We start from the raw sequence: 26,687 nt of genomic DNA on the forward strand, positions 1-26,687 counted from the left end.
CCTAATCCTCTCTACCTCCACCCTCTTCACTCTCTGCTGTGTGCACCCCCAAAGACACCACCATCAAAATACCACCATATCTCCTCCGCTTGAGTCACTGGAATTATTTTCCAATCCATCAGAACACATTTCCGATGCGCACTCATTCTTGGCATCTGATCAGGAAGAGAAGGTAGCAACAGCCGTCACTCAGCAGTCTGACTACAGTACCCAGATCAGCCCAAGGAGGTTGGTCCCCACTGTTGCTGCCTACTCCGAGATCTCTAATGTTAGTGGTGGGGAAGGTGACGTTGATGATGATGTGTCTATGGACGTCATGTGGGTGCCCACAAGAGAGGAAGAGGAGGGGGGTTCAGAGGGAGAGATGGACCAGCAGATAGGGAGGAGAAGCAGGCCAAACTTACATTGCACAGGAGGGACAAACCAGACTGATAATGTATCAAGAGCGAGTCATCAACCATGTACGGTCACATCTGGCGCTACCAGGATGCCGGCACATGGCTCCGCAGTGTGGGCTTTTTTAAATGTGTCCGCTGTTAACAATAGTGTTGCCATCTGCAGCCTTTGCAGTCAACGAATATGTCACGGTAAGCCCAACACTCACCTAGAAACAACCGCCTTAAGAAGGCACCTGGACTCCCATCACTGAGGCCAGTGGGAGCAATGCCGTCAGAACCTACAAAGCCACACTCGAGGCTCGCCCCATCCAACCTCTTCTCCTTCTCCTTCTCCTCTCTCCTCACAATTGTCCTCCATTTCACCCTCCATCATGCTGTCCTCACGTTTTTCTGGAAAAAGGCAGGCTTCTGTGGCCCAAATGTTGGAGCGTAAAAAAATGATGACGCCGGATAACCCTCTTGCCCAAGGGTTGACCGCTGGCTTGTCGGAATTGATAGCCCGCCAACTACTGCCATATAAACTGGTGGACTTGGAGGCCTTTTGAAAATTTGTGGCCATTGGAACACCACAATGAAAGGTCCCAGGAAGGAAATATTTCTCGAATAAGGGCATCCCAGAGCTATATGGCCACGTTCAGCAGCAAGTGAATGTATCTCTGGCACACAGTGTCGGTGCCAAGATACATCTGACCACAGACACGTGGTCTAGCAAACACGGGCAGGGAAGGTATATAACTTTTACTGTCAATCAACCACATATAGTGAAACACTTAATCATAAATAATTCCACATGAAAGTCCAAAAATATCAATAAATATAAAGTGCATTCAGCGAGTGACCAGTGTGAAATAATAATAGTCCAAGTATATTGATAAATATAAAGTGCATTCATCAAGCGGCCAGTAAAAGTAGTCCAAAAAATAAAGTGCCAAAATTTCTGTGCAAAACCGTGCCAACAATCCAGTGCAGTGTAGGTGCAGATCCACCCCCTTTAGATGTTCCACTTACCGGACAAAATCGACCCCTATACCATACAGCATAGAAGGTCAGAAATAGCTTTTGTCCTAGTAAGAAACCAGATGAAATCCCTGGAGGTCTAGTGGATAATACTCCCAGCAGATAGCAGCACATTATGAGATCAAAATGGAGAAATGCACAATAGTGTAAATCCGTTTTACAGTTTAATGAATTGAAAATCAAGATTACACTCACATTTATGCAAACGATGCAGGCTTTTGGTTAAAATCAGTGCCAGATTCTGTCTAGCTTCCTGGCTTCCTGGATGTGGTGTTCGCTCAGGACGAGGCTTGGTCCCGGCGTGCGTTCCCCCGACACCAGAAGTGACGTAGTGGCAACGTAGGACCGGAAATTGCATTGACGTGTTTCGCCCTCTCACAGGGCGTTATCACAAACATCTGGTAATCAGACCTCACATAATAACAAAAACATAGTGCTAACTTGGAATCTTGAAAAAGATAAAATTGTGTTTTTGGATTTAGACATCTACAAACATGAAGGTACTTTGAAAACACAAAATTTCTTCAAACCGACAGATCGGAATACCTTTATTCCACTGGATAGTTGCCATCACCAACTCTGGCTTTGCAATATCCCCCGAGGCCAGTTCACTCGGTTGAGACGTAACGGTGCTTCTGATGATGATTATATTTTACAATCAGGGATATTGGCAAAAAGATTCCTTGGAAAAAGGATACCAACAGGAAACTATCCAGCAGGAATTAAATCATGTCGGTAACATCAACAGAGAGAAATTACTTAATAGATTCAAACCTGATACAATAGACACAGGGTTTCGTATTATTTTGGATTATAACATCCAGCATAAAAAGGTCGAGCGCATAATTAAAAAACATTGGCCTATCCCACGGGGGGACAAAATTTTAGGCCCAGTTTTATCTGAATATCCTGAATTTATTTATCGTAAGGCTCCATCCCTGAGGGATAAAATTGCCCCAGGGGTTATTGATCCACCCCAGATAAAGGAGAACCATATATTTTCTTTTTTGTCTGGCTCATACACGTGTGGCAAATGTGCAACATGCAAAAGTTGCAAAAAAAATAAGAAAAAAAGAAAAGAGTTTGTTGCTACAGCCACTCAAAAGACCTATACAATTAAAAACCTAATCACTTGCACCACACAAGGGGTGGTATATATGTTACAGTGCGAATGTGGTCTCCAATACATCGGACAAACATCTCGGGCATTGCATGTCCGAGTGGGAGAACATGTCAATAATATTCGTAAGAAATTGGAGACTCAAGTGTATCCAGACATTTTAAAAAATTCCATCAAAAAAATCCTAATGGATTACAATTTTGGGGCATAGAAAAAGTGAACCATCATTGGAGAGGAGGTAATTTTATCCATCAGTTGAGTCGCAGAGAGTCCTTTTGGATATTTGAGACCAAGGTTTTGATTCCATCAGGGCTCAATGTCCACTTTGATTTAAATTGTTTTATTTCTGACAGATAATTTTATTATATATATTTTTCCATTTCCCAGTAATACTTTGCGGTTTATCTTATAATTATAATTATTTCATGATACTTTTATGAAAGACTTTTAACCAATTTTGATATATCAATTTTTTAGAATGGATTATAAGTTTGTAATTGTATTTTATTTGTGAATGTCATTTTAATGTTGATTAAAATTGTGCTAAGCTCTTGTCTGCCACCTAGAATGAGGACACAATATGGCCGGGGTCACTTAGTGATATAAATATTGATTTTATATTGAAGTTGTTTTCTTTTTGTAATAGTGGCTCCTTACAAAGGTTCTTATTCATCCCTTTATGCATATCAGGTTGCGATTACCTGGTTAGTAAAGGAGTTATTGCCAGCTGGACTGGTTCCGGGTTCGGTGTTATTTATGTTTCTACACCCGCCTATTTCCGCTACATAAGTCTGCTAGTAAGGAGACGTTCGGTCTCCTAGGCAACAATGAAGCCGCAGTGGAAGGCAGAGTTGTGGCCAAAATAAAAGCAGGTCCGTGACTCCATATGATATCCCCGCTGAGGAAATCCCGCCCATAGAGAACATAACGTGTACGGGGGGACGTCACGTGACCCATGGCCATCTTGAGTATCTTCCCTACAGGCTAAAGACACGTATGCACGCTTGCAGGCTCTGCATTTTATATTCAACCAAAACGTGAGTGTATTTATCACCATAATAAAGCAATTTACACTATACAGAGAGCACTAGATTTGCTTTTATATATCATTATATATCGGAGACGCCCGGAGGAGGATATTGTCCATCTATGCTTTGATGACTCCAGTTATAATGTGAGGTCTGCTTACCAATATCTGATCCTGAGTGGTGATTCATGAGATGAGGAGAAGTGGAGGTGGATTACTGCTTTGGCTCGGTTATCACATGCTGTTTGACCCTGCAGGGTCTCAGAGATAAGGTGAGAGGCAGAGAGTGACAGGAGGCGGGATCATATGAGCACTCTTTTCACATTGTGGATCAGGAGTTTGTTTGCTCTGAATTTTTTTCCCATCAAATGAATAAGAAGGACTGTTTCTTTCTCACTCAACACCTTGCACCTGTTTGGGACTCCTTTATTACATCTATTATGTTTACGTATTAGGATTGCACTGCAATTTATTTTTTGAAAGATAAATAAAAAGGCTAGTGCAAAAAAAATCATCATTATTATCATATTAACACATAAATCATGGGGGGAACTCTACAGTTCTGGAGAATTCCTGGAAATTTATTTTTCAGGTAATGACTCAATTTTTTCAAATAATTCCCTAGAACATGAGAGACAACAGAGATGAAAAACTATAGAGGGACCACTACTTGAAACGCTTTTCACCCTAAAGATAGATCTTGGCAGTACAGCAGGTCAATTCTTAACAAAAAAGTGTTTGTCAAATCTGCTTGATATTGGCAAAAGCCTTTTCATCCCAGAAGGCAGACAGTTGACCTATGTTAAAAAACCTTCAGCCTTTACAACCACTTTAAAAATGGTTCTTTGACTGAAAATGCCTGTAGGTCACTGTCCTGACTGGCTGTGGTAATGGCTACCGTGAAGACCGATTTGTAGGTCAGGAATTTTGATGATAAGTGGTTTCTTACAACATGTTTATATATACCGTATTTATCGGCGTATAACACGCACTTTTTCCTCCTAAAAATGGAGGGCAAAGAAAAAAAGTATAGGCATCGCTGAGAAACAGAGGGGGGACGGGCCGGGGCAAAGCAGAAGGAAGGATGAGCAGTCGGTATCATAGGAAGTCCAGCCTCCTATGATAGACAGCACATTGGCCCAATGCCGGGACGTGTGATGTCTATCATAGGCGCCGGGACTTCAGATGACAGCAGTTGCTCGTCCTCCCTTCTCCGTTCTCCTTGGCCTGGCCGCACCCCCGCTCTGTGCAATGCCGCTGGCGAAGCAAAACTGTATGGATGAAATTGCTGTATAATATCTAATTACATGTTGACAATACAGGACACTGCGCTGGCGAGGCAATACAGGACACTGCAGTGGCAAGGCAATACAGGACACTGCGCTGGCAAGGCTGCATTGCTGGACACTGCGCTGGCGAGGCTACATTGCTGGACACTGTGCTGGTGAGGCTGCATTGCTGGACACTGCGCTGGTGAGGCTGCATTGCTAGACACTGCGCTGGTGAGGCTGCATTGCTGGACACTGCGCTGGCGAGGATGCATTGCTAAACACTGCGCTGGCGAGGCTGCATTGCTGGACACTACGCTGATGAGGCTGCATTCATGGGCACTGGTGAGGCTGCATTTGATTAAAAAAAGTTCTGAGTTCAAAGCTGTTTTATTTCCAATTTAATCTTTTTTCATAAAATTTCCCTTCTAAAATTGAGGTGCGTGTTATACGCCGGTGCGTGTTATACGCCAATAAATACGGTATATTATTCACAATTAATTTTGTTTTATTGTTTTTAGTCCCTCTTCCTTTTCATTCCCCTGAGGAAGCGGTGTTTACCACAAAACATGTCGGGAATATTTGGGGGTTCCTAATCGACTCTCCCTTTGGGACAGCCTGTAGTAGGAAGAGCTTTTCTTCCTTCTAGATATGTGTATATATATCAATTGAGCTTCATTATGTTTTTAACTGCAATATCTATTTCCTATATTATATTGTATATTAAAATGTTTTTGTAATAAACCTTTGTTATTAACATATTGTTTGATCTAGTCATCTGTTCAGTGATGGTACCACTAAAATCCCTCTTGTGCCCCCCCTTCTCTTTGTTTGCATGATAAATATTTGGGATGTAGGTACCCCTGGTGAGTGTGAAGGATGTTATGGATGCTTTTGCTTCTTCTTCAATGGAAGTAATAGATAGCAGACTTTTCCTTAGAAAACAATTAAAGGTATATCTTCTGTGTGTTAGCCTCTTAAGCTGTTTGTGCATGTCAGTGCAGGCAGTGTCCTCAATTTAGCACGTAGTCCTGTCACAGGAAATGTGCACAACCACCTCTGTTTTGGGAACGGGCCATATGTATGGGGGGGGGGGGGAAGGTGAAGAAAGACAACATTTAAAACATAAAGGATTTGACTATAATGTAAGTCTGGAAATAGAGTTTAATGTCAATTTAACTTTATAAACTTTAGAGTTATCAAACTCAAGGAAGTAAATTCCTTAGTAATAAGGTAAAATTGCAAAGGATCAGAACAGTACACTAAAGTGGTATGTTTACAGAAAGATAAATACTTGTAGAGAGCAAAATTCGACTAACTTAACAATACTAAATGGCTGCACATAAAAGTCTGTACATGTTATGTTATATGAAGCTGCCTGAGACTGCAGCCATGCAATAAAATTGGACAGAGACCACTAACACGCTACACAAGATAGCAGAGACTGCAGACACTGCTACTATAAGACTCTCCTACCTCACTGTGTGCCATAGCTGGTTGTTCCTGAGCAGGTCTCTGTGAGGCAGCAGAGCGGGACCTGGCGCCGGCGCCATCTTGGACAGTGCGGCTCAGTATTGAGGAGAAGAATTCAGTCAATTTCTTCGGCCGGTCTCTCTGCTTTCGCTTTCCGGCGCCTGACATCCTTTGAAAGAGCAGAGTGAAGGCTGTGTAAGGCTGTGTAAGGCTAAATAAGACCCGTTGGTGCAGAGTGGCGGTGTTACACTTCCATCCGCTCAGGCTGCTGGCTCCACCCCCCTGGTATGGATTTTGAGGAGAACTCTATGCCAATTCTTTTTTTTTTAATTGTTGCTCTAGGATGTTCTACAGCAAAAGTGACTTTACAAAGAATTAAATGATGCAGTTTAAACTTTAATTTGCGGGCAAATGGCATTTCATTGCCAGTTTTGTAATTTAAAAAAGCAGGAAACGCCCTCTAAATAATTTGGTGGAACTTTAGTGGGGTCTGTCCGCCTTTTTTTAATGGATGCTAAAAGGGAAATTATTTATATTGGTATTATTAGTTTCATAATGCAGGATTTATATTGCGTCAACAGTTTCTGTAGCACTCTACAAAATGAAGGCATAGAGTACAGTTACAATATAATTAAATACAAGTCATCAGAATCAGAGGCGTCATTTGCAGGAAAATGGAAATAATTTTTTCTTTGCAAATGTCGGTGAATTAAAAAATCACTACTCCTGGCTAATTTTATTTAATAAAAAAAACAATGTCTGCACTGGTGCATGTTTATAGGACAATGCCCACCCCATGCTATTTAGTGACAACCCTTGGCTGCTAGCCCAGAAAATGGGGATTATGGTTTTGATCTACCACTCAATGATTTCAGTGGGGTTCGGCATCCAAAGTTGCTCAAATCAAACCCAGGGCAGTTCAGCTCATTCCTAATGAAGAAGATTTATCCCTGCTAGTTATGCTTTGAACCCTGGAAGTATATACAACCAGGAAGGGTGTGCCTGTTGAGTCATCATCATATTGGTATTGTAAGCTCTAACAAGCAGTGCCCTCTGATTCCTCCGTTATTTAATTGAATTTATCGGTACTGTCTGCCCTCATGTTGTAAACCTCTGCGCAAACTGTTGCACTATTTAAATCCTGTATTATAATAATAATATTATTTAGGCTAATTTATCATTAGGCTATGATAAGGAATCTTCTGTATTGTATTGCCACTTCCAAGTCATACTTTTGTTCCACGGTTATAATTTTCAATTGCGGGTCTGAATTTGATTAGTGGCTTTGGAGCACAATAGAACAATTAAATGATAAATGAGGCTGATAATGTATTTGTTCTAATTATCTTGATTGTTCTTAGTCTGTTGTGTCAGTGACTAAAACTGTGGGAATTGGAAAACTACAAGCAACAGTTTTTGGGGAAACAAACATATTTGCAGCCTTTTGTTTTTTTTTTCTTCATTATTGCTAGGCTGCATTTTTCCTTGAATATTTTAGACGGGGGGACATTTTGTCTCTCCAAATGGAAATACGTACTGCTACAAAAGAGATTACAACTAAGGTTGTGTTTTCTGGCCTATTTAACAGATGACATTTTACATCTCCTTTTTTTTATTTTAACAAAAGAGTAATTTACTAACCCAAAGAAGGAGTCGATTCAATGTGATTGGTTTGTTTAGGAAGTCTGCACCAAGGCTTTAACCTGCATGAATAGGTAAAAGCTATAGTTGAAAGAAGCTTTGTTTAAATGTAGCTGGAAGAATTGTGCTTTTGTAGAAAGGTCCCTTGCTGACTTTAAAACAGATGTACGACACATGGAGAATGCTGGAAATGATCTTGAAATTTATGAGAAATATGCTTATATTTAATGGAAAATGAAACATGAATGCAATAATTATGCAATTATATTAATGACAAAACTGATAATTGTTAACAGAGCACATGTCTTTTACTAAATGCTCTGAACTACATGGGAGTGCTCACATGTTTAAAAGCTTTGCCTTTAGCAGCATCAACAGCTTTGAGTGAAAGTCTGTATCCTTTAAAACTTTCTGAACTGCAGCATAAATAGCACCTAAAATGTTCTCTGATCTTTGAAAAAAAAACAGTTGAAAAAATAGCTCACAATGTTTGATTTTAGTATATTTATTTTATGAACAAATGTATTTAACTATCACGTTCACTGGGGAAAACGAATGTTAATTTTATATTTAGTTAGAAATGGCACCTCCTAAAGTGAATGTCAGGTCAAAATATATAAATATAGAACACATTAAGTTCATTTTATGAATATTTCCCAATTTTTTCCCTTAAAAATGCTACAAATACAGAGAAGTCCCTGTTGATTTGCCAGAAATCCTTTGTTGCACTAAAACCAACCAGCATTGCCAATCTTGCCTGCTGGACTTCAAAACTAGAAATTAGTAGGCATTGTTACCAGAGATTAGCGAAATATTGATAAAGTCAAGATATTTCAGCTAAATGTCAGAACTTTGACAAAATACATTACAGTCAGTGTAATAATCCAAAATTAATGTGATTTTTGGTGGATTAGTGCAATGAAATTTAAATGACTCATGAAGGTTACAGATGCTCCTTACAGACAATGGAAGCAAAATAGAAAAGCAAGCTTTGGATCCCAGATGATCTTTGTGGCATTAAGGAAGCAAACGAGTTATGTCAATAAGGATGAACTGAAGTCCTTTACAGGTACTGTACAGAGATGGGGGACTAAGGATAAGGCCGGCAATATATGGTATAAATATGAACTGAAGTTGTTTACAGGCACTGTACAGAGATGGAGGACTAAAGATAGGGCTGGTCATACACAGTTCAAATCCCGGCCAGTTCCTGCTGAACCGGCCGAGATTTGAACCATTAATGGGCAGGCTGAATGTGCCAAGTTGATCGCTATAGCAGCCACTATCAATGATCACAGTCTTCTCCTAGTGGGGAGGGCTTCCCTGTCTGCCGGCCAGGGTTTCAGGAAAGAAATTTGCACCATGTATGGCCTGCCTAAGAGGAAGCACTGCAGAGTTGTGAGAGCTTTATTTTAAGGTGTGTCAGATGCCTGTGTCCCCCACTGTGCTTTGTGGTTCTTCCTGCCAGGCCTGAGGCCACAAATCATTACAGGTACTGGATAATGTAAGTGTAAAAATTCCCCACCATCAGTGTGGTTAAAAAATGCCAATGCACTGGTTGTCAGCACTCTGTGTGAGTAATAAATACCCATGTGTTCATGGAAAACAGCACCTCAACATTGGTGTTCAGTGACAGTTAGTTTGGAGGCTCCATGTCTCTCCCTGCTCCTCTAGAAAATGTCCTGGTCAGGACTATACAGGCCCCACTAGGACAGATATTACTCAACCAGATGACACTTCTTACATTGCTGGTTGCTAGAAGGTTTTGCATTCCATTGCCAAGCTCTCATTGCCACTCTGCATACAGCCATTCCCCTGCTGTACCTTGCACAATGTTCTTATTGTAGGTGCTAATTTAGGGCAACCAGCAGGCTGTATCTGGCCCACTTGACATAGCCCGGGGACTACTTCTATAGCTTATAAAAAAGTCAGTCTAGTTTATTAAGAATCCAAACCCTTCCTTCTTGCATCAAGTTTTCAGCCACTTACTTAACATTATTCATTTCTGATGATTTATTTAAAGTGATATTACCCAAAAAGTAAACATTTATTATAATGCAGCTTACCAGTTCTTATATGTAGTGGCTGCAATTATCTTCTTTTTTAAGTTTTCGTTCTTTTATTTTTACCTGGTGATCTAGTCAGTAAAGCTGGGTATACACATATCAAAATGTGTTCAGTTTAGCAGAAAATGGGTGAATTTTGGTCAGTGTGTGTGTCCCCCTCTCTGAAAAACAGAGTTCAATAAATGCATCCATCCAATTTGATGCATGCATCCAATGACTAGGCTAGTCACAAGGTAAAGGGTCGCTGTGATTGGCCCCTTTACCACAATCTGTGATCAGAAATCACAGAGCTTACCAAATGCGCATCCCAGGGGGTGTGGTTATGGGAGATTCTGTAGTTCTGTGTCTTTTGGCGATAGCACGGTTGGGAATTGGTTAATCCCAGTCCCAAAGATGGTGCTGGTGCCTTTCACAGACAGCTGAAACAATACTGCAGTTAGTTTATTGAAGAGTGTCTAGCGGGAATACATTTTTATAGCATACATTCTTAGCTACAATTCTGGTTTCGGAACTGACATGGACGGTGTTGCCTACTTTTTTGTTGTGTCAGCCGATAAAACGTGTCTTTGCAAGTGAATGGCTTATGTTAACCTTCAGTTTCAAGGGATGAAACATGTGGTACAGTTTTTTGCTTCAAACATATGGGTGAAAATGGGGTCAAGCTTAAACGATGCAGCTGGATCTTTGAAAGCTCTCAGTTCATCTGCAAACACCTGAGAATATTTCTGAATAACTCTGTTGATAGGTACAGAAGCGATAACATGGAAACCCAGGACGTTGATTTCTAGGTGAGAAAACACTTTTCATGACACATGTTTTGATTAGTTACAAAATACTTACTTTACAGGTTTCAATTAATCCATGGTTGTAATATCATAGTCATGAATAGTACACCTAGATTTTAATTACCGGGATGGATTATGAATACATATCTAGTTACGACAATTTTTGCAGCTACTTTGAGTATTTAGTGTTAGTGCTGTTGATATTTTGGATGTGTTATAGTTTGATCTTTGTTTCTTCAGTGGCTTTTGTAGTTTATTTGCAATTTACAGAGTGATCTTTTTCGAAGAATCAAAATCAACATCAACAGGAATTTATTCGCTTTTCGAATACCTTGATCAGATCAGCACAATCATTTCAAACCCCTCAAATTAACAGTTCATAACAAATCCCACTTCTGGTCCCAGCCAAAAAACACAAATAAAAAAAAAATAAAAAAAGCGTTTTTGACATGTTTAAATGTCAGTAATGAAATTATTTTTTTCAATAATAAAATCAAAAATGTCAAAAACAATAGTGTTTTTTTTATGTATAGAAAAGTATAGGTAGGCCATGCTTTTTCTCCATTTTTCTTGCACTTACATCTAACTGCAGTTTGAATAAAATACATTTCATTAAAGGTAAGATATAACAAGGTTTTCTGCAGCAATCAGAAAGGCATTATCTTTTATTCTCCAACTTGTCTTGGAAAGTGTATTATCACTGTATGCACATCCACTGCACATTGGTTTATTCTCATTTTCTATCTGTTCAAATGTATATGATCAAACTGTGTCATTTTTTTAATAGAAGCAACATGTTACATTAACTTAATGCATAGTAGTGATATATGTAAGTTACATTAAGTGCCGGTTCACATATATGCGATGCGGGAACCCTGCAAATCCACTGCGGGTTCCCGCATCACATTCAAATCGCAGGCAGTTCACACTGCCATATGCAAATGTATCACCCTCCTAGGTAGGTGCTAGTGAGAGAAGTATTGTTTTGAGCTCTGTCTGCTTACCAGAGGGGCTGCAGGTAAATCTATATTGCTTTCTGCCTACCAGAGAGCAGGATCTATTAGTGAGGTCTGCTCATTGTGCTCAGTATGCGAGTCATTCAGTCTGAAGAGTGTTTCACACTGGTCCAATAGGGAGGCATGTTAGACAGTGGGAGGAAACCTGATGAATGGGTGCATAGGCTTTTGATACAGTCCTGGTGATTGGCAGAGGGCAGGTCACCTCAGTGCATTCTGGGATACTGTATAAAAGCCAGGAGCACAGGTGCTGTGGGGTCTTTGGCTGGAAAGTGGAGTCCCGGAGGGAGGGGGTGGCTGCCTCCTCTATAGAAGTGCCATGCAGTTGCAGGAAGTCATTCTGAGGGCCAGAGAAGTGGTGGAGAGGAGCTGAACCCAGAAGTCCTGGGGAGCTGACTGAGAGGGGAGACACTGGAGTGCCTGGGACTACAGTAAATGAGTACAGGGGCTCGTGTCAAGGGGCCTGATCTGAGGGGGGCCACCCCTGCTAGTAGGACGGTCAGTGGACGGGTGTCAGTCAAAGAAGAGAGAGAGGATACTAGGGAGAGTGTTCTGAAGATAACGAGTTGTTCACCATGTCATCTTAAGGATAAGAGGCTTAATCCACATTCATTCGAGATGGCAGGACGAATCAACAGCCTGGCTGTTCCAAATCCTTAGTAAAGCAGAGAAGATAAGAGCCCTCAATCACTGTTAATAGTTAAAGTTGGAGTATCCCACTATTTCCTTCTCCTATCCCCCATTTTACAATAAAATACAAAAACAACCAAATACCCCTGGACTGATTATTGGAGTGTGAGCCAAGAAGAATTAAGGGATTGTCTTTACTTTTGACCCTGTGCTGATAACCAGGGGGAGCCCACAGAGTGAATGTCAAGGAGTCTTTGCGGGGGCAGTGCTATACGCATCGCTGGGGGTGTCAATACAAAGTTAACGAAACCCCCAGATCAGTTCGCATATCGCAATGCGAACAGTCAGTTCGGACATGAATTGGATCGCTTTGGTGTGAACCAACAAGCGATCCGATTCTGCTGCGGACCCAAAAAAGGGTCCTTTGCATGTTGTGTCCGAATCCGGTGCAAATTCAGCCATACAATCTGTATGGCTGAATTTGCATCGCACAGACATCGCATGTGATTTTCAGAGCAGTGATCTCCGAATCACATGCAATGTCTCTCATCGCACTGATGCGAATCGGGGCTAACTTCATAAAATGTTCTATTATTTGTTCTTTAACATGTTCAGTACAGCTTTGCAAAACTGACATTTTTATTTTGCAGAATAAACCTGTTCTTTGTTCTTTTAAAATGTACCTTCTAATAGAATAAACAAAAAGCACAATCCTTCCTGGGCAGCATCCTTCCCTGTAAACTCCTAGGCAGCTCTCTCCTCTGTGTTCACAGGGAGGTAGATCACAATCTGGGCAGACAGGGAATGGAGTGTATATACTGTAATTCCACCATCTTTGTTAGCTTGCTGAGGTATCTGTATGGTGCCATATCAGAGATTGTTTTCTGAAAAGCTCAGGTCTCGGCCATAGAATTATTTTTAAGAAAGCTTTAAAACACAGAGGGCCCTATTATGATTTTGCTGCTGGGCCTGGTCATTTATAATTAAGCTTTTGCTAGCTATCAATCAATTTAAAAAGGGATTCAGCTTTAGACAATTGTTTTCTTATCCATTTACAGGGTAAAGATTGTAGAGGGGATAGGAAACAAATGCCTCCATGGACAGTTTAGAAAATCAGGAACTGAGAAAATGAGAGGGCACAAATTAAGATCAGCACATATTACACATATAAAAACATCATTGCATACTTTTAGGGGCATAGTTATAAAACAATGACTGTGACTGTCACCAAAAGTTCACTGGCGTTCCCATAGCTGCCTTTTTGTTTGTCAAACCCTGTTTTTTTTTTTTTCTTTTGCTCACTTTACTATTACCAACCAATTTTTATTGTGATTGCCCGATTTAGGCAACCTTATACCCATAAGTACAAAGTACTGCACAACTTGTATTTTGGTGTATATATATATATATTCTTTTGCATTTTTTAGAAAGCTATGTACATCTTTCTTAATACTTCAATCAAACACTTAATGATAAAAAAGTCAATGTCATTTATAACACATGCACCTAGAAGATTAAAATGTAACTCCACTTTTGTTGAGAAAAAAACATTCCCCTCTATGTGATCTATGTACAGTGCAAGGATTTCAACAAACTTTGTTGCATATTCCTACCTTTTGGTACTCTGAAGAAATCCATGTTTGTTCCTTTGTGCCCCATGTGCTGAGTGGGTCTAATGAAGTGGTTTCATAATTATCAACCAGCTGCAGCAGCTGCAGGGCACAAATGAGGAAAGCTGCTGGGCCTGCATCCCTTTAGATGTGTTCCTATTGGGAGTATCTCACCAACAAATGACATTTTAGCTGCAAGGGGTGCCTAAATTCTGACTTGCATCTTGGTGCAGACTTCTGGGAAAATCAGTGAGCCAATCACACAAGCAGGAAATGATGTTTCTGGGGTGTGGTCAGTATACATTCTGTGTACAGAACAGCTCCAGGTAGCCATATTACATTGCATTTTCAGAAAATGACAGCGGATGCAAAGTTGAAAAGGAAAGGTCATTTTTAATAACATTCAATTACAATATGACATGACATGTGTCGCAATTGTATATGCTATATTATTATATTTTTTTTTTCCTCCACAAAAGTGGAGTTACCCTTTAACCTGCAGTAAATATTTGGTACTTGTCAGATTCATTAGTTTATAAATTTGCTCCTGCATAGTTTTTTTTTTGGTACTTTATTCCCATGGGCCACTTAACTGTGAGCAGGCCAGATATGAATTCTATTGCCTATTGTAGCAGGGCTAAAAGGGTAAACAAATGTACCCACATATCTTTTTGCTAACTGTCAGTAACACATTCCTGTATAAGGCTTGGTTCCCACCTTTGTGGCTTCATCAGCCAAATTTGCATGAACACAGCAGACAATTCATTTGAATGGTTCCCACACTTTTTTTAAAACTCAGCAGCAGCAAAATTGCATTTTGCTTTTGTGTGTTTTCTCACCTGTCAACCATTGTGTTTTTAGATGTGTGGGGGTGCCATTAAGAATGAATGGCAGTCATAGGTGTCCGTTAAGAGCAGCACGTTTTGGCTGCGGGTAGTTGTGGGTGCAGGAAGAGGTGCAATTCCCACACAAGCAACCACCAGCATAAATGTGAACCTAGCCTTTAGCAAAATGTCCTACACTGCTTCCTTCAGCCTCGTACACATGATGAGAATATCAATTGAATGATCATGTTTTTTTTTTTTTTTTTCATGCTCTACTCATGTCAAAAATAAAAAGGTTATTAAAGTTCCGAAAATTCTTGTACGACAGAACTTCGGAAGTGATGTAATGTGTTGTATTGTATTGTAATGTACAATTTCCGGTTCCGGCGCTGCATGGAGTAGTCACACTTCACACTAGCTCCCACAACCAGCTTTGAAATCTGCTTCATACCCACCAACAGAACCTCTGGGACCGTCTCACCACCCTGCGATCCACCCACTGTAGCAATAGATCACTTCTTGGAAAAGAACAGCCCGCGGCCACCTCCTGAACAACCTGCTTCAGAAGCCACGCTCTGCATGCCGGCAGCCACCGAGGCCTCGGAGCCAGTGGCGGCCTGTCCATAGGTGAAGCAGGGGCGCCGCCCCCCTAAAAAAAAGAAGAAAAAAAAAAAAAAGATAAAAAAAAAATAAATTTTTAGCCCACTAGGGCGCCGGACCTAGTGGTGGGTATGGGGGGGGGTGGGGTTTTCCACCCCACGTGCGGCGTGCAGAGGCGCCAATTGGCGGCCTTCTGGGGGTCATCGGGGAGCAGAGCAGTGGCTGCTGGTGAAGTTTTAAGATGGTGGGGCGCAAGACCCCGCCCTTCCATTTTGACCCTCCCATTTCTCAGAAGCCCCACCCCCTATAGACTCCACCCATTTTGTCCCTTGTATTTTGCTTGCGTGAACAAATTCTCCCAATATATCACATATTAAGGGGTCCATCAGTACTAGTATATCCCATAATAGGGAACAGGGGTCCTATTATGGTATATACTGTGAGAGACACCCTATAATGGGATACACTGACTGAGAGTGGCACAAACCCCACAGTACAGGCCCCCTAGCACAAACCCCACAGTACAAACCCCCTAGCACAAACCCCACAGTACAGGCCCCCTAGCACTAATCCCCACAGTACAGGCCCCCTAGCACTAATCCCACAGTACAGCCTCCCTAGCATTAATCCCACAGTACAGACCCCCTAGCACAAACCCCACAGTACAGGCCCCCTAACACTAATGCCACAGTACAGACCCCCTAGCACAAACCCCACAGTACAGACCCCCTAGCACTAATCACACAGTACAGACCCCCTAGCACAAACCTTACAGTACAGGCCCCCTAGCACAAACCCCACAGTACAGGCCCCCTAGCACTAATCCCACAGTACAGACCCCCTAGCACTAATCCCACAGTACAGACCCCCTAGCACAAACCCCACAGTACAGGCCCCCTAGCACAAACCCCACAGTACAGGCCCCCTAGCACAAACCCCACAGTACAGACCCCCTAGCACAAACCCCACAGTACAGGCCCCCTAGCACAAACCCCACAGTACAGGCCCCCTAGCACAAACCCCACAGTACAGGCCCCCTAGCACAAACCCCACAGTACAGGCCACCTAGCACTAATCCCACAGTACAGACCCCCCTAGCACAAACCCACAGTACAGGCCCCCTAGCACAAACCCCACAGTACAGGCCCCTAGCACAAACCCCACAGTACAGGCCCCCTTTCAATGCAGTGACCAGCATACGTGCCCCCTTTCAATGTAGTGACCAGCGTACATGCCCCCTTTCAATGCAGTGACCAGCATACATGCCCCCTTTCAATGTAGTGACCAGTATATATGCCCCTTTCAATGTAGTGACCAGCATACATGCCCCTTACAATGTAGTGACCAGTATACATGCCCCTTTCAATGCAGTGACCAGCGCACACGCCCCCTTTCAATGCAGTGACCAGCATACATGCCCCTTTCAATGTAGTGACCAGTATACATACCCCTTTCAATGTAGTGACCAGTATACATACCCCTTTCAATGCAGTGACCAGCATACATACCTCTCAATGTAGTGACCAACATACATGCCACTTTCAATGTAGTGACCAGCATACATGCCCCTTACAATGTAGTGACCAGCATACATGCCCCTTACAATGTAGTGACCAGTATACATGCCCCCTTTCAATGCAGTGACCAACATACATGCCCCTTTCAATGTAGTGACCAGCATACATGCCCCTTACAATGTAGTGACCAGCATACATGCCCCTTACAATGTAGTGACCAGTATACATGCCCCCTTTCAATGCAATGACCAGCGTACATGCCCCATTTCAATGTAGTGACCAGTATACATACCCCTTTCAATGTAGTGACCAGCATACATGCCCCTTTCAATGTAGTGACCAGCATACATGCCCCTTTCAATGTAGTGACCAGCATACATGCCCAATTTCAATGTAGTGACCAGCATACATGCCCCTTTCAATGTAGTGACCAGCATACATGCCCCTTTCAATGTAGTGACCAGCATACATGCCCCCTTTCAATGTAGTGACCAGCATACATGCCCCTTACAATGTAGTGACCAGCATACATGCCCCTTTCAATGTAGTGACCAGCATACATGCCCCTTTTAATGTAGTGACCAGCATACATGCCCCCTTTCAATGTAGTGACCAGCATACATGCCCCTTACAATGTAGTGACCAGCATACATGCCCCTTTCAATGTAGTGACCAGCGTACATGCCCCTTTCAATGTAGTGACCAGCATACATGCCCCCTTTCAATGTAATGACCAGCATACATGCCCCCTTTCAATGTAGTGACCAGCATACATGCCCCCAATGCAGAGATCAGCGCCAGAACAACTGACAGGTAGGTCACAGGACAGTGTGTGGCCCGGGCCCCCCCTGAGGCATCATTCTGAATCAGCAGCCATCAATTGAATCACTTCAAAGACTAGTTCACTTACCGCTACCGCCGGCTGAGCTGCTGCTGGTCTGACTCTGTCTGTGTCACTCACTGCCACTGGCACTGTGTCTGCGCCGGCCTGCTGTGGAGTGTGGACTCCGTCCGGAGTACTCTCCCTCCCTGGCTGCGCCTGCGGCCTGCCTGAAGACTCGTCTGACTCTGAGCTCTGGCCTGGGACTGGTTGGACTCCGGGACTCCAGACTGGTCAGTCAGTGCCAGTGGTGGGGTGAGGAATCAGGACGCTAGCAGCTACGCCTCACTCACTCGCCCTCGGCGGCGCACCAAACCGATCTGACACATCTCCTCACGCGATCGTTGCTCCTCTCTTTCTGCGCCGGGCCGCGGGTGGGAACAGAAGGTGATCGTGACGCCGGGGCGGTGCACAGCCCCCACGCGTCACATCACCAGGTCCGATGTCCTCCTGTGATTGGTCAAGGCTGGACTCTGGACCAATCACAGCCCAGATATCGTTAAAGTGGGGTGTGTCGGGGCGCATTGCTCTGTCAGACGGAGGTGGGGTCAAAAACCCCACCCCCCATACCCAGCACTAAGTTCGGCGCCCCTAGTGGGCAAAAAATAGACTTTCTTTTTTTTTTAATCTTTTTTTTCTTCTGCTTGCTTTTGGGAGGGGCGGCGCCCCTGCGCCCCCTATGGGCGGCCCGCCACTGGCGCAGAGCAATGTGCCCCGACACTCCCCACTTTTGTGATGTCCTGCCTGTGATTGGTCCAGACTCCAGCCTGGACCAATCCCAAAGGAGGACATCCCAAGACCTGTGACGTTGGGGCGGTGCGTGCGCCAGTCACTGTGTCCCGGCGTCACGTGATTACCGACACCTTCCCGCTGTCAGAGAGGAGAGCCGCTCAGCCACGCATTGGAAGACAGAAGAAGAGAAGATCACACACAGTGCGTCTCCTCTCCAGTAAGTGACCACCGCCTGGTTCTCCTCCACTTCTTCGCACGCCGGCCACGCACGCAGAGTCTGCATCCACAACTCCGCACTCCGCAGCCAGCCAGTCGCCAGACAATGTTGTGTGACAGTCCCGCCGCCACCCCGGCCTACTACTCAGAGCAGCAGCATGCCACGCCACGCAGGTCACCGTTCGTGAGGTAAGTGTACAGTTCAAGACAACAAGGTCACTACATTGAGGGTCATGTATACTGGACTGGTCACTACACTGAGGGGCATGTATACTGGACTGGTCACTACATTGAGGGGCATGTATACTGGACTGGTCACTGCATTGAGGGGCATGTATACTGGACTGGTCACTACATTGAGGGGCATGTATACTGGACTGGTCACTGCATTGAGGGGCATGTATACTGGACTGGTCACTACATTGAGGGGCATGTATACTGGACTGGTCACTACATTGAGGGGCATGTATACTGGACTGGTCACTACATTGAGGGGCATGTATACTGGACTGGTCACTGCATTGAGGGGCATGTATACTGGACTGGTCACTGCATTGAGGGGCATGTATACTGGACTGGTCACTACATTGAGGGGCATGTACACTGGACTGGTCACTACATTGAGGGGCATGTATACTGGACTGGTCACTACATTGAGGGGCATGTATACTGGTCACTACATTGAGGGGCATGTATGCTGGTCACTACATTGAGGGGCATGTATACTGGACTGGTCACTACATTGAGGGGCATGTATACTGGACTGGTCACTACATTGAGGGGCATGTATACTGGTCACTACATTGAGGGGCATGTGTACTGGTCACTACATTGAGGGGCATGTATGCTGGTCGCTACATTGAAAGGGGGCATGTATACTGGTCACTACATTAAAAGGGGCATGTACACTGGTCACTACATTGAAAGGGGCATGTATGCTGGTCACTACATTGAAAGGGGGCATGTATAATGGTCATTACATTGAAGGGGGCATGTATACTGGTCACTACATTGAAAGGGGGCATGTACGCTGGTCACTGCATTGAAAGGGGGCAAGTACACTGGTCACTGCATTAAAAGGGGTCCTGTACTGTGGGGTTTGTGCTAGGGGGCCTGTACTGTGGGATTAGTGCTAGGGGGTCTGTACTGTGGGGTTTGTGCTAGAAGGTCTGTACTGTGGGGTTTGTGCTAGGAGGTCTGTACTGTGGGATTAGTGCTAGGGGGTCTGCACTGTGGGGTTTGTGCTAGGGGGCCTGTACTGTGGGGTTTGTGCTAGGGGGCCTGTACTGTGGGGTTTGTGCTAGGGGGCCTGTAATGTGGGGTTTGTGCTAGGGGGCCTGTACTGTGTGGTTTGTGCTAGGGGGTCTGTACTGTGGGGTTTGTGCCACTCTCAGTCAGTGTATCCCATAATAGGGCGTCTCTCACAGTATATCCCATAATAGGGCCCCTGCTCCCTATTATGGGATATAATAGTACTGATGGACCCCTTAATATGTGATATATGTATATAAGGGGTGGGGCTTCTTAGAAATGGGAGGGGTCAAAATGGAAGGGCGGGGTCTTGCGCCCCACCATCTTAAAACTTCACCAGTCGCCACTGCTCGAAGCCCATGATGGAGGTAGGTGGCCCATCCTCCTCCTCACTACCCACGCACCTTGAACCAGGGGTCATGGAGTGCATCGTTTAGGCTATAGCCGCTCTCCTCTCTCCCACAATACAAGCCAAGGTGGAAAAGGCCACGCAGGCTGACATGCTCCAGATTAAAAGGGAGCTAGGAGAGCATGCCACGTGGCTGGATGAGGCCGAACAGAGGATCTCCAGCATGGAAGACGAGCTGTACCACATGCAAGCTATAGAACAGGTACAGGAGAAAATGAAAATGAAAGAGTTCATTATGCAAAAACTAGAAGACCTAAAGAACCGCGCTGGATGCAGTAACCTGCATTTTGTGGGGGTCCCACAATCCCTACAGGCCGCAGACACAATGGATTTCTGCGCCCGCCACATTCCGGAGGCCCTGGGCCTACCTGGTCCTTAAACTGTTGAAAGAGTCCACCGAATTGGGGTCTATTCAAGCGACCGCACATCCCCTAGACCCATCATCGCAACATTTCTGAACTACGCTGATAAAAATCTGATTTTACAAACATACCGGCAATCCAAATTTTTGCAGGTTGACAGGGTTAAAGATCTGATATTTGCAGATTACTCCATTGAAGTATTCAAGAAGAGGAAAGCATTCCAGCACATATGCTCACAGCTTTTGCAACAAATCAAATTCACTCTAGCATACCCCGCCACTCTTCACTTGAAAGCTCCCAACAAGGATCAACTCTCCATCCAGGACCACTCCGAAGCTGAATCCTACCTGTGCTCTCTCCACTCCGGCAACCAACACCGCCAATGCAGCAAGATCACAACCTCTACCCAGGCCCCAGAAAAGACTCTCCAAAACGCTTGCGATTCTCTGGCCCTACCAGCCTCTCGAAACCACGCTGATCTCTTATATTGTAATGTATTTTGTTTCCAAGCATGTGTGGTCTTGGTCTTCCTATTTTTTTTAGGATGAATACTGTACTAATTAAACAAAATTCATTAGTTCTGGTATTGTAAGAGAAAACATTTTGGATAATTTTGCATGAACTGTCAGCTCTCGAAAGCTTGTACTAATGATCACATTATTGTACGATTGCTTTAAAAGCTGTATTTATCAACTAATGTTCTGTGTACTAGGCATTACCAGTGGAGTCTGACAGGGTTTTGGTTGTTGCTGTTTCTACACAACCTGTTCAATTGCTTGGTAACACAAATTGCTAATCAGCCAATTACAATGCATCTAGATGTGGTGAAGATGACTAGCTGAAGTTCAAACCAAGCATCAGAATAGGGAAGAAAGGGGATTTAAGTGACTTTATTTGTGGCATGGTTGTTGGTGCCAAACGGACTGGTCTGAGTATTCAAATAACTGCTGATTTCCTGGGATTTATATGCACAACCATCTCTAGGGTTTACAGAGAATGGTCCGAAAAAGAGAAACTGTCCAGAGTGCGTCAGTTGTGTGGACGGAAATGCCTTGTGGATGTTAGAGGTCACAGGAGAATGGGCAGACTGGTTTGAGGTGGCAGAAAGGCAACAGTAACAAATATCGAATAACCACTCTGAATACCATCTCTGAATGCACTACACATCGAACCTTGAAGAAGATGGGCTACAGCAGCAGAAAACCACACCAGGTGCCACTTCTGTCAGCTAAGAACAGGAAAACAAAACTACAATTCGCACAGGCTCACCAAAATTGACAATAGGTCGGAATTTGGCATAAACAACATGAAAGCATAGATCCATTCTGCCTTGTATCCACGGTTCAAGCTGGTGGCGGTGGTGTAATGGTGTGGGGAATATTTTCTTGGCACACTTTGAGCCCCTTAGTACCAATTTATGACTACAGTGTACGCATCTTCTGATGGCTACTTCCAGCAGGATGATGCACAATGTCACAAAGCTCAAATTATCTGAAACTGGTTTCTTGAAAATGACTAGGGATGCGCTGAACACCCCCCTGTTCGGTTCGCACCAGAACATCTCGAACAGGGAAGAAGTTCTAGCAAACATGCAAACTCTATTAAAGTCTATGGGGCACAAACTCAAAAGTCCTCATTTTAAAGGCTTATATGCAAATTATTGCAACAAAAAGTGTATGGGGACCCGGATACTGCCCTGGGGAACATGTATCAATGCAAAAAGGTTTTTTTTTTAAAAACAATTGTTTTTAAAGGAGCAGTGATTTTAATGATGCTTAAAGTGAAACAATAAAAATGAAAAATTCCTTTAAATATAGTGACTGGGGGAGGGGGTCCCCTTAATGTGCCTGTAAAGTGGAAAATATGTATGATGTATGGAGCCTGCTGCAGAAATACTGACATTTCTTAAGGAAAAAATGTAATTTAAACTTGAAACTTGCTGGTTGCTGTAATGTATTGTTGGCTTCCAGCAACACAGAAAAAAAAAGGAAGAATGGTTTCCCCCAATGTAAATCCATCATCAATCACGTCGCCTGCTGCACCCACCGACCCAAAAAAAGAAAAAAAAAGCTCCACTCTCGGTGAAAACTTCCCGCGGATTACCCCCTTGTGACATCACCGACCCAGCATGTATCAGTCTGTGATGTCACAAGGGGGTGGGACCACTCAGTGACTTTTTTTTTTGGGTGATGGATTTACATTGGGGGAAACTATTTTATTTTTAAATAAAGGACTTTGTGTGTTTATTTTTTGTACACTTTTTTTGGTGAATGGGTAGGGGTACGATGTACACGATACCCATTCACATAGGGGGGTTCGGGATCTGGGGGCCCCCTTGTTAAAATGGTCTTCCAGATTCAGATAAGCCCCCACTCGCAGACCCCCACAATCATAGCCCTAGGTTGTCAGAAAGAGACCCTTGTCCCCATCAAGATGGGGACAAGGTGCTTTGGGGAGCACCCAAAAGCACCCTCCCTCTGTTGAGGGCAAGCAGCCTGGTATGGATTTTGGGGGGACCCCACGCCATTTTTTTCTAATTTTGCCATAGGGTTCCCCTTCAAATCTATACTGATATCGTTTTTGGGGGGGAACCCCACGCCATTTTTTTAAAATTCTGTCATGGGGTTCCCCCAAGCTGTTTTTACCCCATTTTTTTTTATTTACATTTTTTTACAATTCTTTTTTTAACTTCAGCTCTCAGCAAGGAAGCCTTTACAACCGCACAATGACTGTGTGCTCGGTGAGCGAACATCCTTCTAAGTGTAGAGAAAGTTCAGGTGTTAGGTGAGTATCTGAATGGGCGATGTTCAGGCCAAACTTATGCTCGGCCCAAACCGTTCGCCCATCCCTAGTGGTGCCTGAACACTGTAACCCCTCACAGTTACTCTTGCTGGATGCAGGAATGGCCCTGCTGTTAAAAATTAGAAAAATACATTTAAATTTCATGCACCTGTCAAACAGGTGCATAAAAATTGGGCCTTGGGTGTTGGCAGTGCCATAAACCAAAAACATTGATGGAAGCTAGCATAATCAAGATTCAGGAATAGGATAGGCAGCATAGGCAGTCTTCAAGGGATCCCAGATCCCTAGCATATTCAACCAGCTACATCAGCATCAGGGGCTTGATAGCTGCTGTTTATCCAGGACTGATTCATTTTGATAAATGTCAGCCGGTCAACAGAGTCTGTGGACAGACGCACTCTTTTATCTGTCATAAAACCTCCAGTAGCACTGAATGTCCATTCTGAAAGCACACTGAAAGCAGGACAGGCCAGTAGCTCCATTGAATTTTGATCAAGTTCTGGACAGTGGTCCATCCTCAAGACCCAGTAAGCCAGTGGATACTCAGTTGAAAAGGTCTCCAAGTCTGCTCTTGCCCCTAAATAATCCTGCGCCATATGATGAAGACACTGCCGATGGTTGCTTAAACCTAACAGCCCTAGGCGCTGAGGACTAGAATTGTTTAAAGGCATTGGTCCGCCGGTTGCCTTCTCCGACGCTCCTCCTTTGACTGAACAAAGCCTCAGAAACACGTTGTCAAGATGTCCTCAAGATGTTTAAACCTTCTAGTGCTAGCAATTTGGCCAAGCTAGCATTTAGACACTGAGCATGTGGATGTCTGGGACAGTATTTTTTTCCGGTTCAGCAGCTTGGGTAGCAAATTTTGCCTGGTGGTGAATCAACAAGTGGTGTACTACTACCAGATTGGGTGCCAGTACCTGTGGCACCCATTGATTTACCATTATTCCTCTCAGTGCAGGTTTTTGAGAAGACTTGAGGTATAGTGGGGTAGAGATCCCAGATGAGGACCAAGGAGAAGCCTGCATTTTTATATGATGTGGGTCTTTCAGGTGCTGTTGCCAATGGACTGCATGGCAGGTCATCATATGTCTGGTCAAGCATGTGGTGCCCAAGCAGCTGGTGTACTGGCCATGCTCGATCCGCTTCAGACAGAGATTGCAAACAGCAATGCTGTAATCTGCTGCACATGCGTTGAAAAAAGGCCACACCAATGAACTTTTGGAAGTCAGCAAGGAATTTGCAGCGCCCTGCACCTGTGGAGCTCTGTGGTGTGAAGCAATAGGGTGATGCCCTTTAGCCAGCCCCTGGAGCACACCCTGCCTTGTTGAAGTTGTGTCTCCTCCTCTTCCTCTCTTTCCTCCTCTGTTCTCTCAGACACCCAAGTACACTCGATGACCTCATCCTCCCCTCCCTCCTCCTTGCTGGAGCAAACTTGAAAGTATGCTGCAGCTGGGGGAACATGACTGCTAGTTTCTTGTCCTTCATTGGCACCCCCTCGCTTTAGGCTCACGTTACTCCCTTTCTCAACCTGAGAACCAACATTGAAGCATTCAAGTTACTGCGCATCCGCTGGGAGCATGTAACTGACACTACGATCGAATAATTCAGGTGATTCCCCTGTGCATAAAAGGCGGGGCTATGGAAGGAGTAGCTGTGGACAAGGAGTCTGTGGAGTAGTCTGCTTAGGCAGCTGCGGTGAAAGGCAAACTAGTATGAGCCTGGGTGAAAGAGGATGAGGAGAATGAGGATGGCTTAGTTATCCACTCCACCAACTCTTCTGCATGTTGTGGCTTAATAGCATGGCCAACCCCAGCAAAAAAGGACAAGCATGCCCCGCCTGCAGAGGATGCACCATGTCCGCGACCATCACTTTTCAATGTGGACACAGAGGCTACTTGCCTTCTTTTAGTGGTCTGTGAGCGTCTGCCTCTCCTTGTTGGCCTTTCAGACATGATGGAGATTTTTTGGGGGAATTTTTATAACTTTTCATTATAGAGTATGGGATGGAAATATGGTACTTAGGTGCAATACGTTTGTGCTTGGTGCACTGTAAACCGATTTATTATTGATTTTTTTTGGGGGGGGGGGATTTTTTATAACTTTTTATTAAAGAGTGTGGGAAGGGAATATGGTGCTTGGGTGCAATATGTTTGTGCTTGGTGCACTATAAACTGTTTTATTATTATTTTTTTTAATAAAAGGAAAAATAATAAAGCCAAAAAAAGAAAACCACTGCTGATGCAGAAGGAATGGTACCTGCGATGCAGAAGGGGGAAACAACAATTATGCCCTAAATATTATTAGTGCTGCTGTGCCACAAAAAAAATTAAAAATACATAAAAAAACACTGCTGACACAGAAGGAATAGCATCTGTGATCCAGAAGGTGGGACAGCAATTACGCCCTAAATAGTTTTAGTGCTGCTGCACCACAAAAAAAAGAATACCATTGCTGACACAGAAGGAATAGCAGCTGCAATGCAGAAGGGAGCCAAGAAGTATTCCCTAAATATTATGAGTGCTGCTGTGACACAAAAAACTCCACTGCTGATGCAGAATGAATAGCGCCTGCGACACAAAAGGGGGGACAGCAGTTATGCCCTAAATACTATTAGTGCTGCTGCGCCACAACAAAAAAATTAAAAAAAAATTACTGCTGACGCAGAAGGAATAGCACCTGCGACACAGAAGGGGGAGTACTAATAATGCAGCAACAGAACCTGATGCTGCAAAAAAAATGGGATCAGTGGGGTGACACAGAGGTATTGTATACACCAACACTTCAGTGGCAACGCTAAACTTTTGTTACACAAGAATCAGCACAGCACTACACTACACTGACTGCACTAAACTGACTGAACACACAGAATCCCCCAACTAACTGCCTAATCTCCACTAACACACTACACAGGGCTGCCGTGTAAGCAGCAGCCTTATATAGTGTGGGGTATGAACTTAGCCCCTGAGCCATGATTGGCCAAAAGCACCCTGCCATTGGCCAGTCATGGCTCTGACAGGACATTGTGCTGTGACTGGCCAAAGCA

The sequence above is a fragment of the Pelophylax lessonae genome (genome assembly GCF_965119305.1).
Source record: "Pelophylax lessonae genome assembly, chromosome: 5".
In the NCBI taxonomy this organism is placed as follows: Eukaryota; Metazoa; Chordata; class Amphibia; order Anura; family Ranidae; genus Pelophylax; species Pelophylax lessonae.